Source organism: Aethina tumida, chromosome 1 (genome assembly GCF_024364675.1).
Source record: "Aethina tumida isolate Nest 87 chromosome 1, icAetTumi1.1, whole genome shotgun sequence".
Taxonomy (NCBI): domain Eukaryota; kingdom Metazoa; phylum Arthropoda; class Insecta; order Coleoptera; family Nitidulidae; genus Aethina; species Aethina tumida.
Window position 1 is genome coordinate 43,887,607 of NC_065435.1, and position 23,798 is coordinate 43,911,404.

Sequence of the window (23,798 nt, forward strand, 5' to 3'; positions counted from 1 at the left end):
ATAAAATTCGAATTATTGAAATTATGAAAAAAAAAAAAATTCACTCGTAACTCCCCTATGACTCTTTATAATTATAGATATAAAATTGACCTAAATTTTCTTTCCTTTTCATTTGATAAATTAATATACATCTTATCTTTAATTTTAAAAATATATATGATCAAATAAAGGACATTCTGGTTAAAAATTTGTAAAATTTAAAACTAATCTTTTTTAACCAATTCTATTTCTTCTTAGAATATTTCCATATACTCATAAACACCTTTTATAATTGAGGCGTAAGCAACATAAAAAATATGGATAAAATTCGAATTAATGAAATAATGAAAATTAATTTTATCACTCGTATCTCTCTTTCTCCTCCTCTTTTGATTTTTATTTGAAAAATTAATATATTCCTTATCTTTAACTGAATTTTAAAAATACATTAAATGATTAAAAAAAGGATAATTTTTTTAAATTTTATTACTTCTCAGACAATTTCTGTTCAGTTATAAACTCTTTTTATATATGAGTTATAAGTAATGAGTAAAACATTTTATCATTCATTATTATAGATATATATAGATATCATTTATATTTTAAAGAATCAATATGCTCCTTATTTTTAATTCAAGAGAAAATTTTAAAAATATGTTAAATGATGAAATAAAGAATAATCTGGTCAAATTTGTAAAATTTAGAACTAATCTCTTTAACTAGCCCTGTTCCTTCTTAGAAAATTTTTTTGAAACATAAATTCCTTTTATAATTGAGATGTAAGTAATTTCAAAAAATATGAATAAAATTTATATTATTGAAATTATGAAAATTAATTTTATTACTCGTATCTCCTCCCTGATCATTTTTAATTATACATATAAAATTGGCCATTTAAATTTTCTTTTGTTTTCATTGGAAAAATTAATATACTCTTAATTGAAGAATAAAATTTTAAAAATACATTAAATGATAAAATACAGAATAACCCGGATAAAATTTCGTAAAATTTAAATTCAATTCTCTTACTTCTCAGAAAAGTTCTGCTCACTTATAAACTTATAATAAATGAATTATAAGTAACATCAAGAAATCGTTTTACCATTTATTGTTATAGATATATAACATTTAAATTTCTTCTGGTTTCATCTGAAGAATCAATATACTCATTATCTTTAATTGAAGAGAAAATTTTAAAAATATATTAAATGTTAAAAGATAATTCTGGTTAAATTTGTAAAATTTAAAACTCTTTAACTAGATCTATTCCTCCTTAGAAATTTTATTTTCATAGTAATAGAGGTGTGAGTAACTTCAACAAAAAAACGTGAATAAAATTCGAGTTGTTGAAGTTATGAAAATTAATTTTATTACTCGTATCTCCTCTCTGACCATTTATAATTATATATAAAATTGTCCATTCATTTGAGAAATCAATATACTCTATTATTAATTGAAAACAATTTAAATGATAAAATAAAAAAAAACTGCAAATTATAGAACTAATTCTATTCATTTATTTTCATCCGCAAACTCCTTTTATAAATGAGGTATGAGTACTAAAAAAACAATAATTAAATTCGAATTAATAAAATCTTAAAAATAATTTAATATTTCTGATATAATCCATGTATCCTTGTAAAAAATTTTGAAAATTTAATATTTTTCAACTAATTTCATCATTTATTAGAAAACCCTCTAACTTTAATTATCTCACAATTTTTGACATTAAGTTCGCAAACTCCTTCCACAGTTGGGATGCAAGTACCAAAAACAAAAACACAAGTAAAACTTGTATTAATGGAATTCTAAAAATTGCCCTTATCATTAATACGATCATCCCATCCGTTTTATAATTCTCCACATGCATAAAAAATGGACCATTTAAATGTTGCCCAGTTTTCATTTGATGGCACAATGCACCACTTACCCTTAATTGAAATCACGGCCTAATTACGACGCGATGAATAAATTAAGCTCAATAAGCCGGACGTCTGCGAATTAAAAATTAAAAGGAGCCCTGATAACGCCGCTCGCGCGGTTTTTGATTTATGCCGCGGCAAACGCACATGAATAGTTAAAACGGTGCATCGGATCGCACGGAAAACGGGCATAAATCTTTTATTTAACTTTTCGTAAATCAGGCCGGAGGCCATAAATCAAATTTTCGCCGGGGAAGAATGCCACCATTTCGAAACAAACAGAGATCCACTTTGATGTTGCCAGTGCGGAATTCATTTTGAGCGATGCAGTTCATTAAAATGATGCATGGGAGCCGGCGGAAGGAACAAGACGTATTTGGCCTGTCTGCCTTTCGCTTTTTTCATTTGCGTGCAGCAATCGAATAAACTGCGAGGTTATATCTAAAGCAAACACGGGGGAGGGCCGAACTTTATTGGCTTAGCTTAACGGATATCTTCTATCAGTGCACCACCTCTTTAAGAGAGGGAAAAAAACTGTTTGAGGCTCTTTAAGGGCGAATTTTCCAGATATTTAGCTTAATAACGGCGAAAAAATTTGACTGATCGCGCAAAAAAATAACGGCCATAATGGAAAATCGTTTCCCGTCGTTCCCCCCATAATTATTCCCCGGACAGAAATTTACATCTTCGAGGCGACTTTCAATTAAAAAAAAAAATACTGTTTGCAGCAGTAAGTAAAAGCGGCACCCAAGATGTGATTGGCGATGCCGAGTGGTCCGTGCCGAATAAAATATGCAAAATTATTCTTTTACCCCGCATTATCTATTAATAATGCCCATCCATTCAAATAAGGGAACGGCCGGAATCGCAAAAAGGGCCCGAATGTACCAGGTAAGTTTTACAGCTTCCACGTCGAGTTGCATACTAACGACACTCGAAAATTTATTTAAAATATTAGCGGAGTGGATGTTCCACTTATTCCTCGGTTCTCTGCGCTTCGAGTGCCCCATTTTACTGCCTGCAATATTGCATACACATTCGCCTATTGTGTGTGGACGGCAAAGGCAACATAATAAATGCATCGGCGAGGACCGTGGAAATTAATACACAACAAATTATGGGCCCAGACATATTTCACATTCAATTAAATTCGCGATTTTTGCAAAACTGTCCGGCCCGATAAAAACCGAGGAACACGTGGTGCTCTTGACGCCGTGCCAATATTTAAGTGGCACCTCAATAAATGCCGGCGACTACTAATCTAAGAAAACATTCGCATTTTCCGAAAATAAAGTCATTCATAAAAACGGATTTAAGTTTTGTAATTCGAGAGAAAACTATTTTAATTGTCTAATATAATTTCGCAATTAAATATTTTGTATGCAAAGTTGATAAGGATGCACATTTCATTAAGTTTAATCAACAAGATTGTAGTATTTAATATTTAGAAATAAATTATTTCAATTAATTAAATAAAAATTGGAAATATTATTGAGGTTAAGGCTTTCAGGACCATTGATTCCATATCTATATTTGTTCAGGTTAATCTTCAGAGGTCTGATTTGGTTCGTGTCTCTTTGACATTGGATTGACAACTAAATGATGACATAGACAACTGATGTTCTAGAAATTTCGTTCTGTTCGTAGCCTACTCTTATCTGTTTAGAGATTTTGGTGTTATTGAACAGTGGTGTTCATATTTTATGGACACATTCTTCTTTTATAATGCACAATAATGCACCACCTCATATTGGCCTTACTGACGTTGGGATTAATGCTATGGCCTGGCCAGCTCGCAGTTCAGACCTCAACCCAATAGAGCATATCTGGGACATGCTTGGGAGAGGTTTAAGGGACCATCCCGACCGTTCGAATAACTTAGAGGGTGTGGAGCGTTTTTTATTGGAAATTTGAGAGAATCAAATTTTATTTTTTTTTTTTAGAAAAACAATATTTTTATGATTGTTTGTAACAATTATAAATAAAAACCTATTTTTAAATAAATATACAAAGAGTGTAAACGTTTATTTTCACCGATTTTAGAAAATTTTAATAATAATCAATTATTATTGGTGTGGTTCGTTAATTTTTATGAAACAGTGCAGATATAATAATAATTGAGCCTAATTGGTTAAAATTTTCAAATTTTCTACATAAAATGTTGAACAATTAAAACAAATTTAATTCATAATAACTTCAGCAAATTAATTTTGTTTATCGTATTCGATTTACTGGGAAAACACCTTCGTAAACAATATAAATTAAAATCTATTTATTAATATGTATATAAATTATAGATAAATTTTGCAAAATGTGTCAATTGAATAAATTAAACTAATGAGGAGCGATTAATTAAAACAAAATAAATGGCGAAAATGCTTTAACATTTATTACGATCATTTGAATCGCTCACATTTAGGATTATTTTCAATCAAAATTACTGCCTTTTCAATGATTTTTATTGAAATGTGCCCAATGGATTTATGGCGTTTTATATCATCACTAGTCAAAACTGCATGAACACATTTACTGCTAGTTACAAACTTTATTTATTTTAATTTAGGGTATCAAATAGAACATTTTTAGATACCACTGTTTATAAAAATCTAAGCTTAGGTTGTGGATATTTTTAGCCTTTCGGATTCTTTAAATAAACCAATATGAAGATATAAATTAGCATTTAAACAGTTGCTGTGAATTAAATAAAATTTTTCACAAGCCTCACAAAAACATAAACATTGACAGTAATGTATAAACAATTCGCATTTTTGGCAATTTACATAACACATAATATGTTTATTTTAAAAAATTTAAGTGCACACGACAATCATAAAACTGACAGCGACGTTGTAAACGTTTTTAATTACTTGTAGCATTGGTAATTTGCCCAAATTTTTTACCGGACAATTTGAAAAATGCATTATCGGCACAGACGTTTATATAAAAAATATTGGTCTAGGTAATTATAGAGATGATCTATTTACACCAAATGTATTTACGTCTGACCGGAAACATTCGCATTAATACGAATATAAACTCTGACAGATTGCGAATTAATACCAGCAAAGTTTATCACACTCTTTTGACAAATTCATTGATCTGTACATCAAAACTAATATTATGTATTAATTCGATGAAATGCCTACTTTGTTGCCGCTGTTTATTGTGATAAATTACTATACGTGTGTCAAAAAGCGATTTTATTGGGTCTAAACACAATTTATAATTTATGAACGTGGGCCGTAGTATATTAACTCGTCGTATCATTTGTAACACAGTCAATTGAACGTTGATATATTATTTACATATAAAATTAGGATTGATCGTATTGGTTATGAATATTATATTAGGATCGGTTTCGACCCACACAACTAATTAAATTAGTTATAATATGCACTGGAAGCTTTTTATTATATAAATATTTATAATTTATGTTGTAATTATGTCCGTGGGCAATAACATTTTATTAATATTGCACTATATACATTTAACGAATCACAAAAATTAAAAATATTCGGAAGCTAAAGCTGAAACATTAATGTTTTATGGTACATATAGGTCCATAAGTTAACAATTTATTTCTTAAACACCAAGATTATGAAACTAGTAATATTGGCAAATAATGTTGTGGTTTTCCGTTCGGCGAGTCTTTAATAGACGCATGAAATGCATTTAAGACCGTACTTTATGAGATACGCTGTTATTATTATTATTATTATTAAAAATTATCCAGGGACTGCTGCCAAATTTCTGAAAACCAGATTTACACGAATCAGACATAAAAATATCATCGAATTTTTTCGGTACAAGACATTAAGTCATCATGAAACAACGTGTCGTTATTTCAATTAATATTTGTGCGACATTATCCTCGTCCCCCGCAGTAATTCATAAAACCTGTCACGTATCGTAAAAATACAACAGACTCGGTCCAATTATAAGATCATCAGCTGCAAAACACAGCCACACCTTTCTGTAATACAATCCGGCGGTCTTCCGCTGACAAATCTGCCCGATTGAAAATTCAAGCGGTAACACAAAGCTTGGGCGACCGGCCAAATGGCGTTTGTTTGATTTTTGTTTAAAATGTTAATAGATTTATTCAGTATTTACCGAAAACCATATGCTTGTTGCGTGTCAATTCGTCAAGACGCTTAAAATGCCACCGCACACCTAAAGTCCGTCCTAAAATTAGTCCGTTTTATTTTTAATTATTCGCGGTGCATTGAAAAATAACTTACAATCGGAGACTCATACATATTCCGGCCGTTGTAAATATTTATGACGTATAGGCGTATTACACGCTGGGCAGTTGATTCTCTGAATTAAGTTTTTTATTTTGTAAATATTGATATAGTAATGATAGTATACGGAAATAAATGTGTCAGCATCAACGTAAATAAATCAGTATAAATGTTCTAAATGTAATTTATGCGGTTCGGTTTAAATTTAGTAAATGTTTGGCTATTAAAATTCTACTGGTAACTTAAATAATTCCGTAATACTATTAAAAATTTATTTGTTTACTTCCATTTACCAAGCATTTATATACTTTAAATCGAAAATCGCTTTGATGTTAACTGCTTCGGAAATTAATTATTGATTGAAATCCCTTGGATTTAACAATTCCGCAATTCAACCGCGTACCTTAGTGAACGAGGACAATATGTCAGCTATAATGGATTTAAGTCGAAATTCCCCTTGGCATCCTCTGGGGTGCCACAAAGATCCAATCTTTGGCCCCTTCTTTTCCTTGTATTCAAATGATTTTGCCATTGTCTGATGATGCTGAGGATTTCAAGATTTTCCGTTTTGTCAAGTGTTTCTCAGTTTATGAGGATTTACAATTACAAATTGAGATGTTGTGTGACTGACATGCAAGAAATAATTTGAATATTAATATGCCTAAGTGTAGTAACTGCTCTTTCATTCAAATAATCAAAGCCATTGTTTTTAATTACAGTTTTTTCTTCAGCCCAACTATATTATCAAAAACATAGGGAGTTCTGTTTGATGATAAATCAACCTTTAATAGACATATCCAGTTCCACATACCCAGAAATTACTTTATTACAGCTTTACGCAGTCGAACCTGGATTATTGTTAATCAGTTTGAAATCCATTACAAGACTTTCAATCAAATTTTAGAAAGGGTACAGCAAAATACACTGAGTTTAAATCTGATGGTGCATAAGAGATGTCTGTGAACATTATTTGTACAGCAAGTTTAGTCTTTACTTAATAAAATATTGCAGAATTATAATGGATTAATTTTCCTTTATAAACCTTTACAGAACCATTATTTTATAATAACACAAAAATTTAAATAAAATTGTTAAAACGTACACTTTTATCAAAACAAACGAAAATTTGTAAAGTTGCTTTTCATATGAGGAATAATGTATGTATTTAGAAAATGAATAGTTATTATTTTTAATAATTTTACTATTCAAATCTAGAAACAAGAAATCAAAAACTAGAAATGTTATTTCCAGCAGTTTAAAATTGAATATAGCCATGTCTAAATGATCGGCCGCAGGCAAGAAATGTATTAAGAACACATATGGAGAAACTGAATTGTTTTACCTTGTCTCGAATATGTATGTTTGTCTTCAAACCTTTTCAATAAACTGGGAACGTTCCCCCGTAATTCGTTTATCTGAATAGTTCCTCCCCGTATTGATTTTGTATTTACCTTGTGACAATATTATCGGAAAATCCCTCCCAATTTTTACTGATAGCGTCTCTCGTAATTTGAATGCTGATTTGGCAATTTCCTCGATGTGGACTGCTAATGTTTATTGTCGACAATGGACCCTTGTCTCGTAAAAAGTCCTCACGAAGATTAAGTTGTTTATGCGGACAATAAAAATGTAAAGGACGGCCCATGAAAATTTATCTTGATAAAACTAAAAAAAGAGAGATCCATAACAGAATTTAGTTATGGGGATCTCGCTCGCATGATATATGAATTTTTATGATTAATAGCAGATAAACCCATTTAAAAAGGCATATTTATGTTTTTTAATCTCAGTCCTTTCCGTTATCCAATCTCCGAAAATCAAATTTACAACTTTTTTTTTTTTGTATAGGAGATTTGCTCTCACCTAATTGAAAACGGGGGACAAACAGTATCATATCACCGTAAAAGTATAATTTAATTTATTTCTTCGGTTTAAAAAACATCCGGAAAAATAAAATCGCAAAAGGCGGAAAACTTTTTAATGAAGTCAGACATCCACATTTATATTAATCAATCCAATAATCCTGTCTGCTGAAAGTTGAGTTGAAGTCAATTTATGTGCGACATAAAATATAAAAATTGATATTCACATGCTAAACAGCAACATGTTTTCAGTTTCAAACCTTGCCCAAAGTAAATCACGTTTAATTTTGGTTAATGTGAAAAAGCAATTTAAAAATTAGGTCAATCTGGGCCCATAATGTTGAACTTCTGCTCGGGAGTAAAATTACACCGAGACAATATGTTTTCAGTTTGCGAAGTAAAACGAAAGTAACACACATTCATGTTCTCAATTTTATGCCATTATCTCTTGGCAACTACGCCGTTTTTCTAGTGTACAATGTAAAATCCGCACGTATTTTTGTGTTTACAGGTAAAGCAAAAATACACCCGAAGTGTGTTTAAACAAATCGTGATATATCTACGATCGTAAAACGACAGATAAAAATATAAAGCATGTGACATGGGTTAATTAAAAATATATAAATCGCCACATTTTTAAATAGACGGGGCGTTTGTTTTAGCTTCGACGAGATGAAACTGACACATCTGCAACTTTTTCAAACGGCCAAACTGTAGAAACGGGACGAACGACACAAAACACTAAACCTGATTTGCTTCTTTTATGATTTGTGGTTATAATTTTAGTTTTTGGCAACTGCATGCGCTTTTAAATATTTTTTTATTGTATTTTCTTTGAACATACCTACATATTTGTTTCATGAAATTTGTATTATCCCTCACTGAAATTTAACCCAATTTCCATTGTTATGCGGATTTTGCATTTATTCTATTATTCTTCGTCATAATAAGAGAAATACAGTGAATAATGCACAATGAAATAAAATAAAATTTATGAATTTCGCATACATGCTATTTATTTTATTTTTATTTATAGTCTTAAAAGTTTTATACCATTTTTAACGTATTATTGAGCTGTCAAACTCAACAGACTTCATTTCTTAACAATCACCTAAGTATTGCAAAAAGTAAATATGTTTCCCTGATATGTTCCAACTGGAGTATTATTTCAAAATTTAGTTTTCAAATAAATGGAAAAAACAATTGTAGGATAACATAAAATAATATTGATGTAAAATAACATGTTATTAACAAATTATTTACGTTTGCTAACCATTACATTATTTAAAGTAAAATATATAGTATAATAGAAACGAATTGTTTAATATTTTTGTTAGTAATTACAGTAATTGAATTATGAGTAATACTTTAATTTAATAAAATATTTGCTTGTATTTCCAATTTTAAACAAATATTAATTATTAAAGTGAAAACAGCTATTTTTAATATTGATTTTGTTTTTTTTTTTTAATTAATTACTAAAACTGTTTCAAAAACATTGTTCATTGTTTTTAATTGTTGTATTTGTGAAAAAACTATTTTTCCAAGCCGAAGAGAGAAAAATTTTAGCATGTAAAAATGTAATAGAAACAAATACAAAATGAAACCCAGCTTAATATACAGATAAGTGCTTTTAACGAAATAACGTTTCCGTATGTAATGTCTATATTAATCGTGTTAGTATTTACACTATCTAAACACAACTGTATTCAATAATAACAAGGACAATAAACAATCGTAATTGACAATAAATACCTAGTGACAACTTTACATATTACGTTTCATCCTTGATGCAACACAAATACTGTAAATTGAAACAAAATTGTAAAAAACTCTCTTAATTTCTGCTGTTAAAACTGCGGTCTTTAAATACATTCTCTCGCAGTAGCTGCAGAAAAATACGCACGTATGTTTAATTGCCGTTTCGACCCATTTAGATTTTTTTATTAGCGTTTCGAACCATTTGGTGCATTCCGATCGCATGTCACAAACGCAGTCAATGGGCACACTCGATGTACTCCATTTTGTATATTATCTCGTCTAATATTTGTTATTGTCAGATGAACATGGTATTTTTAGTTTATTTCGCTGCGTATTGTTTATATTTTATTTTGAATGAATAACAAAGTTATTTTGGAACAATGAGATAATATTGAAATAATAATTTATTCACAATAATGGTTATTTTTTGATACTAAAGATAAATGTCATAAATTCAATATGTAAACAATATTTACATTTTTCATAAAATCAATTAAAAAGTGAATTTATATAAAATCATATTTGTTGAGAATTTTGAAAACTAACTTTATTTTTAAATAATATGTTCATATCAAATATTTTTTTTTTTTTCGCTGCATTGTTATAAACAATATTTACTTCGTAATTTTATGATTTTTTTTTTGTAAATAATTAAGTATTTTAGTTTCAAAACCACTTGGAATAATATTATTATTTTGATGCTTACATACTTAAAAAAATTACAATGTAAACAATATTTACATTATTCAGAAAATCAAAATTTATGCATTTATTTTATAATTTTTCAATTTAAATAAAAAAATATTTTATATAAAATGATATTTATTGTGAGGAATGTTGAAAATTCGTTTTAAAAAAATAATATGCAGATGTGACATTTAGTTTTTCATTCATTAAATATTATTACACAAACAATATTTGTTCTGTGATTTAGTAAAAAAATTCCAAAAATAATTAACTATTCTAAAACATTTGAACAAGTTCGAAAACCACATGGACTAATATTACTAAGACTAATGCTTGTAATTTTTAATATATACATTTTTTTATGAACCTTGCCTACTCAAAAATAAATTTGTCTTGAAAATTACGTGGTTTAATTGTATAAAATTTAATTTACATAGAAAAAACAAAAATAAATAAAAACAAAAAAATAAATGAGAAATAAAAAATCACTGACCTGTTGGATCCAGCGGCAATGTCGGCAAACAACCCCTCAACAAACTGGCAAAGTGGTCACGTTCAAAAAATTTACGCCAAAAATTGCAACCTTCCGAACCGCCAAAGTGCAACAACGGATGTTTTGGAAGCACGCCGTCGCGACACCGATTCGAGCAGCAAGTGAGCGTCCGTCACCTTCAGCACCGGTACCCGGACTGTGGCCTGGGTGTTTTGGACGTCGCGACGCTCTGCAGAAGACGCCGTCGGGACGCATGCGTCTCCTCCGGCCGCCCCATGCTGTCGGCGAAGAGAGGCTGCTGCCTCCGCTTTTGCTACCTGTTTTTACATTCAGTGAACCCGCCAAAGCGCGGCGTAAAAAACTGGTGATGTATGTGCCGCGCTTTTGTCTCCTCGGCCGGGAGAACGGCAGATTAATTGGGGGGAAATTGTTTAAATTGCCGCGTTTTTGTGTTGCACGGACGCTGGAACAAACAAAATGCGTCTGGGCGGTTAAGAATTTCACGGCAGCGGGTCATTGATGATAATTAACAATTGTTGTTCAAATATTTTGCGGCGGCGTGCATTAAAATGGCCATAATTTGTTATGTCCAACATGGGGAACATATTTTAATGTTTAATATTTTCGTTTCTTGGGCAAATATTTATAAATCTTCTGTTGCATAGCCGCCTATTGTTGCTCAAAAGCCGAACTGAATAAGTTGCGTAGGTACAAGACCAAAATGTATGTTGAAACAGGGTTATTATGTTTAAAACGTTTGAATTAAGGGGAACTGTTTTAAAATGTTTCCCTCAAAGCACTTTTTAAATGAAAATATAAAAGGTATGTATAATTGTTTAGGTTATAGATCATACAAAACGTATTCATTAAATAAATTTAAGTATTATAACTAAATTTAGGAAAACAATTAAATTCAAATAACTGACTTTAATTGAATTTTGTGGCAATTGTATAAAACTTATTATTATATAATAATAAATATGTATTATGTAATCATTGTTACATATTATTTTTTATAAATATTTCTTAATATCTTATATTTAGACTCCACAAAATTATCAACTAAAACTTTCTAAAATAGTCTAAAAATTTAAAAAAATACTTCTTTCCAAATTATTAGAAAATCTTAAATATTAAAGTTAAATTAAAAAGTTAAATATTTGTAAAAAATATTACAAAATACATGTTTAACGCAATTCTAAATTAGAAAACAGAGAAAAGTTAAAACATAATAAATTACATCAATCAAAATCATTTGAAGGGATTTTTTATTTAATGACAACTTCAATTATGGTTAATATTTTTATATAGTACAAATTATAAAAATTCTCAAGAAATAATTTTAAAGATATTCGTTTGAAAGTAAATTATTTTTTTATTGGTAAATAGAGAAAACCTAAAATAAAATTAATTGTATAAGTTTCAATTAAAATTTTCATATACATATTTCAAACCATAATCACTTAAAATAACTGCTATTTTTTCTAAATAATAAGTCGATTTCTTAAAAAAAAATCTAATAAAAAAATTCCAACAGAAAACGAGATAAAAAATGTTAAAGTTTGTAACAAACTTTACTCTTCAACTTTTTTATGCAGTGTTGCAAACAATTTTTAGCTGGTTTTTTGTTGTTTCAACCGAAGTATACCGTACGGAAGTACAAAATATCGGTGAATTGCGTGGACGGATCACAACGGCTGTCTATAATCTGCATCTCCGGGAACAGCAGGAAGGAGGAATGTTGAAACTAGTACGACGAAACTGGATAAGACGGGCCCAAGTTTGCTTGCAGGTAAATTTAGAAACAGCTCTTGTAGAGTTTGTTACAAACTATAACATTTTTTATCTCGTTTTCTGTTGGACTTTTATTAGATTTTTTTTAAGAAATCGACTTATTATTTAGAAGTGCATGTGGTTAAGAAATTTCGAACGAGTTATGAAACACTCTGTATAAAAAATAGTGCAGAATTGCTGAAGGCGAAATTAAAAAATATGTGTTTTAAACCAAAAACATAAAATATGCAATAAAGCAGGATTGTTATGTTTAAAATTCACAATTAAAAATAAAAATATGCATGTTTTAAAATATTTAAACATTGTTCCTCTTTTTATATTACTGCTTCTTGAAATAAAATTTAAATATTTAAAAACAAAAATCTGAAAAAACAACTGTTTTAAGTGCTATGATCAGTCAAAAAGATGTTTATAAAAAATCAGTTAATTGCATTTTAATGAAATTTTCTTCTGTAATATTTTTAAATCTAATTCCTTTCTTGGAAATTTGTACATACATGTTTAACATTTAATTAATAATAAAAACATTATTTATATATAATATGTGTAATGAAAAATATAAAAAAAAAACAATTATTTTAAGTAATGTAATTATTTAAAAACAATTAATTAAACAATTTTTCAACCTCACATTAAAAATATTTAATTTTATTTTCATTTTTTATAAAAAATTCAGTTAATTATTATTCTTATTATTACATTTATATCATGTTTCCTTACTTACTATCTCTTGAAATAAAATTAATAAAACATTAATATGTTCAACATTTAATTAATAATTTTTATATATAATATGTGTAATAAAAATTCTGATTCAAATGATAAATATATATTGAGATCAATTTCATAATAAAAATATAGTATTTTCATTAGATTTTTAATTTATCAAATAAAATATGAAATAATTTATATAAAATAAATATCAATATTCTCCATTTAATAGAAAATATTTAATATTTAATGCCTCAAATTTTCTTCAAAAAAAAATAATAATAAGCAGATCAATATTGAAAAATTAAATATATTTTAATAAAAACCCTCGTCCTCATTCCTTTTTTTTTCATCTGATTACCTCCTTTGAAATGTTCAAACGCGTTTATTAATATTTAATTAAAGTAAAGCGTTTTACACGGTTGAGGTTCGGGCTGAGAAATCGAGATCTGTCATCTGCAATTTTATGCCGGACGGTCTGTTGTGAAAAAAGGTGTCTGGAATAACTGGGTCAGGATCGTGACCCAAGGTGGCATTTTATTATAGAATAATAATCCTTCGTATCAACGTCAAACTGTCTAATCCCGAAACGATAAGTAAAAACCGGCCTAATGCCCCCGATATTTTCGTAAGGGCTTCCAGATAAGTGGCAAACAACAGACAGTGATTGCTTTTTAACGCCTCCTGTCATTCTAACACCTCAAACACAGCCGGTCTGGTCGCTGCAGAGCCTCGGAATTACCGCGCGATGATATATAGCCAGAAGACCGATCTAATTTCGCACAATGGCCTCTCACTTCCTCACGCGCGCTTCGTTTGCTGTTTGTTCCTTTCTTTTATTTTTTTTTTACTTCGTCCGCCTAATGTTTTATTCCAAAATATTTCCACATTTTTCACCCCGGTTATTTATGTGCCCGGCGGAGGGAACATATGCCACACTTGTGAATACAGTCCTTTGAAAATTATCTGGAGATGGCAAAATGATGTAAATAACGATATATTTTGGGGGTAAGAACCGCTCTGGGAATGTTTCGTGGTGTTTGTATGAAATTGTTTTTGTTTCATGAATACTAAATTGGCTAAGAACTGGTGGATACGGTACATAAATACATTAATGCCGGCTCATGATTAACTAGTGCTGAGAATTTAGGAATTACTCAAATTTCGTTATTTTGCTTTCGTATTATTTTCTTGTGTCTTACTACACAGGATTTCGTTTCTTGACTTTGCCCGAGAATTTCACATTACGTGCAACGTATATTGTTCAGTTAATATTTATTTTATTTGCATGAAAATCACTTTTCTTCCTTTCAAATGAAGTGTTATACATTTTGTAAGAACACTTGAAACGTTTATTATTTGATCTTTTTCATAATTCTCCATCTTTAGATTTGAAAAAGACAAAAATTAAATTTTTGAAAAATTGATCGAAAAATATGGTTTCAAACAAAATTCAATAATCAGAAAATAAGAAAATGAAAAAGAATTAAATTTTATTTTTAACGTTTCTAACAATTGTATAAAGTTTAGTAATTATTTAAAAATATCTGTTTCACGTTTACTTTTGCCTAAAAATTGCAATATTTTTTGAATTTATTATTATTTTTTAATAATGTTAATTAAAGTATAGAGTATAGAGAAACTTCAATTTCTTAATCTCTAAAGAGATTTTTTACATATTTGTTAAAATTTAAATTTTTATATTCAGTTTGTAATAATAGAATATTAATTAAAAAATACAAAAATAAGTTTTTTTTATTAAACAATTTCTTAAAAACTACTTGGAATCTTTTTAGAGTTCAATGTGATAAATTATTTATAATATCCATACAGTTAACATGAATATTAATTAATAAGATATCCACAAAGTCATGTAAGAGAAAGTGAATAATTCTGCATTAGAATATAGAAAAAATAAATAAATTTTTTTCATCTCATTTTTTACATTTTGTGACAATTCAGTTATTCAAAATATTTTTTTAAATTTATTATTAGAAAATATGTAAATAATTTGGAATTTATTCTGATTATTTAATATGCATAAACCTAATTAAAGTACTTAAGAAATCATTAATGATACAATTTTTTATAAATTTACATTTTTATATTCAGTTTATACTAAAATAATAATTAAAAAATACAAATAATAAGCTTTTTTTAATTAACCAAATTGTTAAAAATTATTTAAACTCTTTTTCGAGTTCAATATGATATATTATTTTTTTATTTTAATATGCATAATATGGATATTAAAAAGATGTCCAAAAAGTTATATATGGGAAAGTGAACAATTTTACATTTGAATATATGAAAAATAACATTTCTTCATATCTATTAAGATTTTTTCCATTTTATTACAATTCAGTTATTCAGAGTGTTTTTTAAAAGTTTTTATATTTTTTTATTTGGTTTATACACAAAATATTCAAATAATATAATATAAATATTAAAATAGGTCTTATTCATTAAACAATTGTATTGTTGTTAGAAAATAAAATATTCTTAGTAATCAAAATAAAAATAAATAAATAAAATCTCAAAAATTACTTTGAATAAGGTAATGAATAATTTTAATTCAAAATTTAGGGAAAAGTTACAATTTCTACTTCCCTAATAACATTTTTTGCAATTGGTAACAATTGTAATAAACTTACAGTATTGAGAATATTTTTTTTATAAATTTATGTTTTTAACAAATGGTTTAAACAAAAAATAGGATTACTCAATATTTTTTATCAATCAATGTGATAAATTATTACTTTAATTATGCATATTATCAAGTAAATTTCTTATCTCCGATTGTATTTTCTTAAGAATCATTTATTAGTTGATTAATTGTTGAAAAAAATTTAAATAGAATTGTTTTGTTCCTTTCAACTGAGAAATTGTATGTTTATAATTCAATTCAATTATTATTCTCCATAAATTTCTACCTCTCAATTATTTAAAGATTTTTTTTGTCAAAATTGATATTAATTGTATCAAAGAAAATGAAAAAAGAAATGAATTAAAACGTTATTTTATTTTTTATGGTATTATAGCCAATATATTTTCAACCGAATTACACTCATCACTCATACTCAAATTACATTATCCAGTTTACAAACAGTACTCATACTGGATGTAATAAATGTTACAACAATGTACAAATCAAATTATGTTCTCGTATCTCTTCATTAAATATTCTATTACCCTTAAATGCATTCTTCAATTTAATAATTCATAGTGCACATCATTTTCCTTAATCACTCTTTCGCACTTAATTTAAAAGCAAACAACCATCCTAACAATTTTACAATGCACTAGGAAGTCTAATTTACGCCAAATATTCTCTTATACTGGAGGCAACAATTTAAATGAGCACTTAGGAAGTTTCACATTAATTTTCAATCATAAACTCTTATAACTCATTGTCTGCAATTCATATATTCCGGTAATTAATAGCAGAAATGATTTTGTCAGCTTAGTAATTGTAATTTCCTACGTTGCAGTGTTGCGGATTATCGTTTTATTTTAAATCAACGTAACTTGGAAAGGCTAATAAAATATTAAAGTTTATACATGCTAAAATTATGAGACGTACATCTCGCGTTTTATCGCCAACATAATTTACGTGACGATTATTATTAACGTGAGACAATTGAAAATGTCTGAAATGATTTACGCAACGACGTAATGGCTGACATTTTATTCGTCTTCCACGATTTCCAGGGATCAACCAATTTTTATTTTACATCGTAATAAAATATTCCGAATTTTTTTTTTTTTTTGCGGCAGTTCGTATTCAGCTCAGTGCCGGGGTTATGGATGTAGAAGGTCTGTAAAATAATACGGTGCCCACCTATTTTAGCTCATTTGAAGGGGCCCGTTATAAGTCACGGGGGAGTATTAGCGATCTGTATTGAATTCCACCTATGGACCCATAAAAACCGGGGGCGGGATTCCTCGTTCTGGAAATATGCATTGTTTTTTTTTTCCTTCGGCCGGCCGTGAATTTTTACAATGGCGCTCAGGAATAACCGGCAGTTTTTTGCGCGAACAACCGTGTGTTATTGTCGAACATCTTTTTCCGCCGTAAATCTGGAGAATGTTACACGACTTTTCGATTATGATTTTAGTGGATTTTTATGCTACATATGTCATACGAATATTATATGTTATGTGACATAAAATCAAATGAATGTTGGGTGCAGTTACGATAAATAAAATATATTGACCTGGAAACCGTGCCGACACCTGGAAAGCTTCGAGAGCGTGCCATTTGAAAAGCGCTACAAACGTATTGATTATATTCGGCAATATTACAATAAGACGTTCCGGAAATCCTTTTCGCCTAATAGGAACTGCTTAAATGAAGAGGAAGTGATTTTTTACCGGCAAAGGAACTAAATAGAAATACCTGGCGGCCTGAAACTTTTATTTAAGCCGCTCTCGAAACTTTATCGTTAAAAGTTCCTTCAATTACTGTCCACGACCGTATTAAAAAATCCAACTTCTAAATTATGGAGCGGGTCCTACGGCATCGAATTTATAAATTTCCAATCTTCCGCGATGCAATTAGAATAGACGATGGACTTAACGATTTTATTTGTTAATTGGCATCCATAATGTTGAGTGGGGAATTGTGAATTTTATTTTTCGATAATTCCACACTTAATGCAATTTTAAGCCACTTTCAAACTTACTTCGCACAAAGTTTACGACGAATGTAAATTTATCTTGACAACGTTTATTATTCTTTAACAATGAGATTATCATCATAAAAAATATAATACGAGTAACTTAAAAGTTTAAAATTAATTAGAAGACAACTATGGACAAAAACAAAGATTTCAGTTTATCCACTAAGAGGATCGAATAAAATTAAATGAAATTATAATTTCAAATAATTATTATTACACCTACCCAACTGAATAATAATCAGAAGTATATATTACATACTTATTAATAAAAATATTTTATTTTTTATTAAAATCATCTCATATATTCAAATTAAATATATAAAATTGTTTTAAACCACAAAGATTTGGTAAAATGGACTACAAATATTAAAAAATTTTTCTTAACAACTTTTATTATTTAACAATCATATTTTTAGTATCAGAAAAATAAATACATAAGAAATAAATTAATATTAATCATTCATTTTAAAATTAATTAAAAGAAAACAAAGGCTAACAAAGATTTCAATTTATTGACCAAAATGATCGATTAATTCCATGTTTTAATCTTAGTAAACTTATTCATTTAAAATTGAATAAAATTATAAATTCAAATAAATATTCTGTGTTATGGAACGAGGTAGTTAAATGGTTAATACGTTTTTTCAATTGAATTGTACATAAAATTATATGTCTCATATGAATGTAAAAATATTTTATCATTATTTAATTAAAAACAAATACTAAATTGTTTTAACCAACAAAGAATTGGTAAAATGGATTGACTACAAATATTAAATACTTTTTTTTGACAACGTTTATTATTATTTAACAATGATATTATTAATATAAGAAATAAAATATGATTAATATTAAACATTAATATAATTAATTAAAAGAACACAATGGACAATAAAGATTTCAATTCATTAAGGATCGAATAATTCCATGTTTTAACCTATAGGCTGCAATCTTTGTAAATTTGTTCAAATAAAATTGAGTGAAATTATAATTTCCAATAAATATTCGTGGTAGTAAAATGGGTAGTACGTCTATTCAACTGAATTGTAAATAAAATTATATGTTACATATGAATGTAAAAATATTTTAACATTATTTAATTAAAATCATGTAATATATCCAAATTAGAATATTAAATTGTTTTAAGCCACAAAAAATTGGTAAAAAAGATTATTAATATTAAAAAATTTGAATAAAATTATTAAATTAGAAATAAAATACATATAAAATATTAAAATTAATTAATAAAAAATGTCAAAGATGTCAATTTATTGACTAAGGGAATCGAATAATTTTATGTTTTAATCTGTAGGCAATCTTAGTAAATCTGTTCAAATAAAACTGAACGAAATTATCCTTTAAATAAATATTCTGGATTATTAAATTTAATTACAATTGCAGTAATAAAAAACAAAAAATATAAAACAGTGATAAAATAGAGTTTAAAATTAAAAACTTAACGCTAACTCTTTGACAAAAAGTAGTTCATTTGTTAAAAGCATATCAAATGCAAAGCATCAAAGCAAAACGTTAAAATAATATTTGTATGCTGTATTTGAATTAAACTGTAGTAAAAAAATCCTCCAAAACGAATAAAACTACAAAATTATTTTAATAATACAGTTTAATTTTGAAGCCGTCTAAATGAGTCAAACGAAACAAACTCTAGTTTATCCCGTTTTATCATTTTCCGCATTTCGTATTAATTAATTTAAATGAAAAACAGTTGTATAATTGTATGAAAATCTCGTTTGCAAAACGCTACACTCGTCCTAGTTCTTGAAGTGTTAATTAGCTGGATGTTTTCAACTTTTCGTCGATTTAAAGTAAAATAATACTTTTCAAAACTGCTACGTAATCTCAATTACGAGACCGGAGAACTTCAATTTCCGCGATTAAAAACGAAACTGCAGTGGACAAACTTACGGCGGACCGAAAATATTATTTACAATTTGTGGGGCGCGGCTTCGCCCCCGAACTTCTGTTGTTTCCGTTGCAAAACGTCAACCGTTCGGAATTATATTCTGAACAAACACGGCGTATTGTTTTTGGTTAGTTATTGAGTGATGTTGGCTTTAAGGAAAAGCCCTTCTGTTTAGGTATCCCAAACACGGAGTTGGAAATATTGGCGAGGGGCTTTTCCGGGTCAATATAGTGCCGTATCGGAATTGTGCGGAGGAAATAATAAACATCGAGTAATCTAGTCTATAATGTTGTGCAGTAACTAGATTTACCTCCCTTTATTGGTGTATTAAGGGAACGTGTTTGAACAGATAAGTGGACGGGAAACTGAGAATGGTCCTACTTACTTTACACTAAATTTATCTGAATAACTTTAGCAAATGTCCATATAACACGTTTCTTAAACAAGTTCGGAAAAAATACTTATGGTCTTGGAATTTCACGATCAAGAAAGAGCTCTTTACTTATTATTCAGCCAGGTTTTATTTATGGTATGAGTTTAGGGGACAGAATGAGTGAAATTCGCCTTTAGAAAATGTTACATTATCAAGCTTAGTTTGGGGATTTGAGTTGCGACGTTGATGAATCTGATACATGTGCAAAGCTGAACAAGCTTTAAAGAAGGAAGGAATATTGAACTATTTTAATTTATTTTAGTATACGTAATGTTATTAAATATGCAAAATTATTTAAATTCATTTATTGGTTTACACAATATTTAGAAAATTACATTTATTGTCATTTTTGCAAAACTTTTAGCGGAAAATAATTATTTTTAAAAAATTTTAGAGTTAAAGAAAGGAGAAAATGAAACACTTCACAACTTCTCGCCATAAAAGTCTAGTTAATCTTATTACAAGGGAAAGTCATTAAAGATATTTTTTAAAGGTACTTTTACTCATTACTGGTTATTAATGAAAATAGAGTTATCCAGATTTAGCTATTAAAAATTTACACCTTTGACTTTTTTGCTAATTTTTATCTTTGATATATTCGGAAAAATTAGATTTTTGTCATTCATTCAGTACTTATTATAAATATTTAAATAAATATAAAATAATATTGGGCAAATATTTTAAGTATTATGGTAATATAAGTTAGGTTATAGTAATACAATATAGTTTATGTAACATCTTTAAGGAAAAATAGAGGAGATAAAGAAACAAGAACTACAACGGTAAAAATTTAATTAATCTTGTCCTAAGGAAGTCATTCAATAATTTTTCAAGATTTAGTTTATGAAATATTATACCTTTGACTTTTGTGATAATTTTGGTTATTAGGTAAAAATAGATTTCTGTCATTTAGGATTTATTAAAAATACTTAAATATTGAGCAAATATTTTTGTGGCAAATAATAATTTTTGAAAAAAAAATGAATAGAGAAAGAAAATAAACAAACACTTTTCACACTTGCTCAACAATAAAAATCTAATTAATCTTGTAACTGTACTTCTACTACTGATTACAAATTTTAATGAAATATTAAAGAGTTATCTAGATTTAGCTTTTGAAATTTTAAAAACGACATTTCACAGCTCTGTTTTTTTTTTTTTGATAAATTTGAATATTGAAATACTGAGAAAAATATATTTTTGTCATTTTTTCAGGACTTTATTAAAAAAACTTATAATATTAGGCAAATATTTATTTCAGTGAAACATAATAATTTTTGAAATAACTTTAAAGAAGAAGAAGAATAAGGAATTATTATAGAGTTATCCAGATTTAGTTTTTAAAATTTTTAAAACAACATTTCACACCTTTAACTTTTTGATTATTAGGAAAATATAGATTTTTGTAATTTTTAATGATTTCAAAAATAACAAATATACAAAATTAATCAAATATTTTAATGAAAATTAATAATTTTGGAATAATATAAAAAAGGGGAACCACACATTTAAAAAACGTCATATTTAATATTGAAAAGTTTTAATTTAAAGCGTACCTCGAGTTAAACAATTGAAATTTTTTTGAATGTGCTTTTATCCTTTTGATCTTTTTTTGTCAAATATGTAAATTAAATTATTATTAATACTAAACCTCATTATATCAAACAAGATTAAGGAGAACAGACAAGAGAAAGAATCTTTTTATACCTCTTCAGTGGTAAAAATATAAATGTTGTTAACGAGGGAATATTTGTAAGTCGTTTAAAGCAATTTTTAAATTAAATTCGAATCATTACGTCGTAATGTAATTCTAAAATGTCCCTCCGGTTTAATTTTTGTAGACTGTAAATTGAAGACAGTTAAATTTAATTAAAACAGAGAATTACCCTTCATAATGGAATAATATATACAAGAAAATCTTTTACGCTCTTCGTTATTATCTGGAGAGGTTTTGTTTAGTGTATGTGTGTGTGGGGGAGTGAAGGGGTTGTTGAATCTCCTACAATGCGTCTTATGAAATTGTAATAAACAAAGCACAGTTGAGGGGATTTGAGGGATTACCTTAATAATTTAAAACTCGAGCTCATAAACGTGTTGGCTGTCGCGACACTTGTTTATAAAAAGTTTCACAATGTAATATTTATAAATTACGTTTCTATGGCGCAAAATCTTCGCTATTTAAAATTTCGGTGTCTCGCAAGATTACCTTAGATAGCAAGTTTTACTTTTTTCGTATACGGACAGTGTTCCCGTGATATGCAGTTCCATTGTGAGACCTCACAAAAGCTACCTTCGACCGGGATTGTTGTCGTAAAATATCAAATGTTTTCTCAATATTAGCGTTCGGCGTATCGGATGAATGAACAGTGTTTATCTTCAGCCCTTGGATGTCACTCCGCCTCGACTCGCCTCTAATACATTCCCTTTGTGTTTCGCCAGATTTTCCTTGTCCTGCTAAGGTGGAGTATATTCATGCAGACATAAAAATGTTCGATATCGGGGGAAGTTGTATCGATAAGGTCCGCGCCAGGTTCATCTTTTATCGTGCGGGTCGAGAGTATTTCGGCCTATTTGACAGTACACCTTTCCGTGATATGCCGTCTACGTCGGTCCCCGAATACATTTTTTAGTGGCAATTTTGTTTTATGCGCTTTAATGTTACATAGTGCGAGGCGTCAATCAATTTCAATTAATATTCCGAAAATAACCGACGATTTTTAATTAGTTACGGACATAAAATTGCGTCTCCCGTTCCGGTGACGAACGTTTTTATTAAAAATCGGGAATTTATTAGTTAGCAGGGATCTGTAATTTGCAATGCAGCATAAAAGTTCCGATGGATTCTCGTAAAAGTGACTTGATTATACGGTGATAAGATTTCATTTAAGAAAAATCGATTGGCTATTAAGTTTTGAATTATCTCGGAACACTCGGAAAACTACTTCGTTCGTCTAACATTTATTCAATTATTTCATTTCTCGCCACCACAAAGGACCAGCAAAAACTGGTGCGTCCGCCTATAAAAGCCAAGCCTTGAAAACAATTGTACCTCAAATAAAGATATTCAATAAAAGTGCATACACCGTGCACTAATGTCGACTAAACGTTTAATATTTTACGGTGTAACTGGCGGAAGGTGTCTTTTGTATGATGCTACAATGAAAGTGCCGTTTCGAAACGCTGCAGCGCTGGTTATAAAAGGCAGACGGTGTCTTCAAGAAGAATGACAAAGACAATGCGGCTGTGACATTACTCGGAATCACTTTATAAGCGATAACGTTTATGTGAAATATGTAAAATTATAAA

At 28.4% G+C, this 23,798-nt stretch overlaps 1 protein-coding gene across 2 annotated transcripts in view; it reads right to left on the minus strand.

The window, feature by feature from the left end:
* Positions 1 to 23,798, minus strand: part of LOC109605121 (KH domain-containing, RNA-binding, signal transduction-associated protein 2) — a 175,443-nt gene that overhangs the window by 150,143 nt on the left and 1,502 nt on the right. Inside the window, exon 1 of one of the 2 annotated variants that reach the window (XM_020021697.2) lies at positions 10,949 to 11,203. The exons of the other annotated variant lie outside the window; for it this stretch is intronic. The gene's annotated coding sequence lies outside the window, so the exon portion shown is untranslated. Of the gene's footprint in view, positions 1 to 10,948; positions 11,204 to 23,798 lie in introns of those variants that run through there. 2 annotated transcript variants of the gene reach the window in all.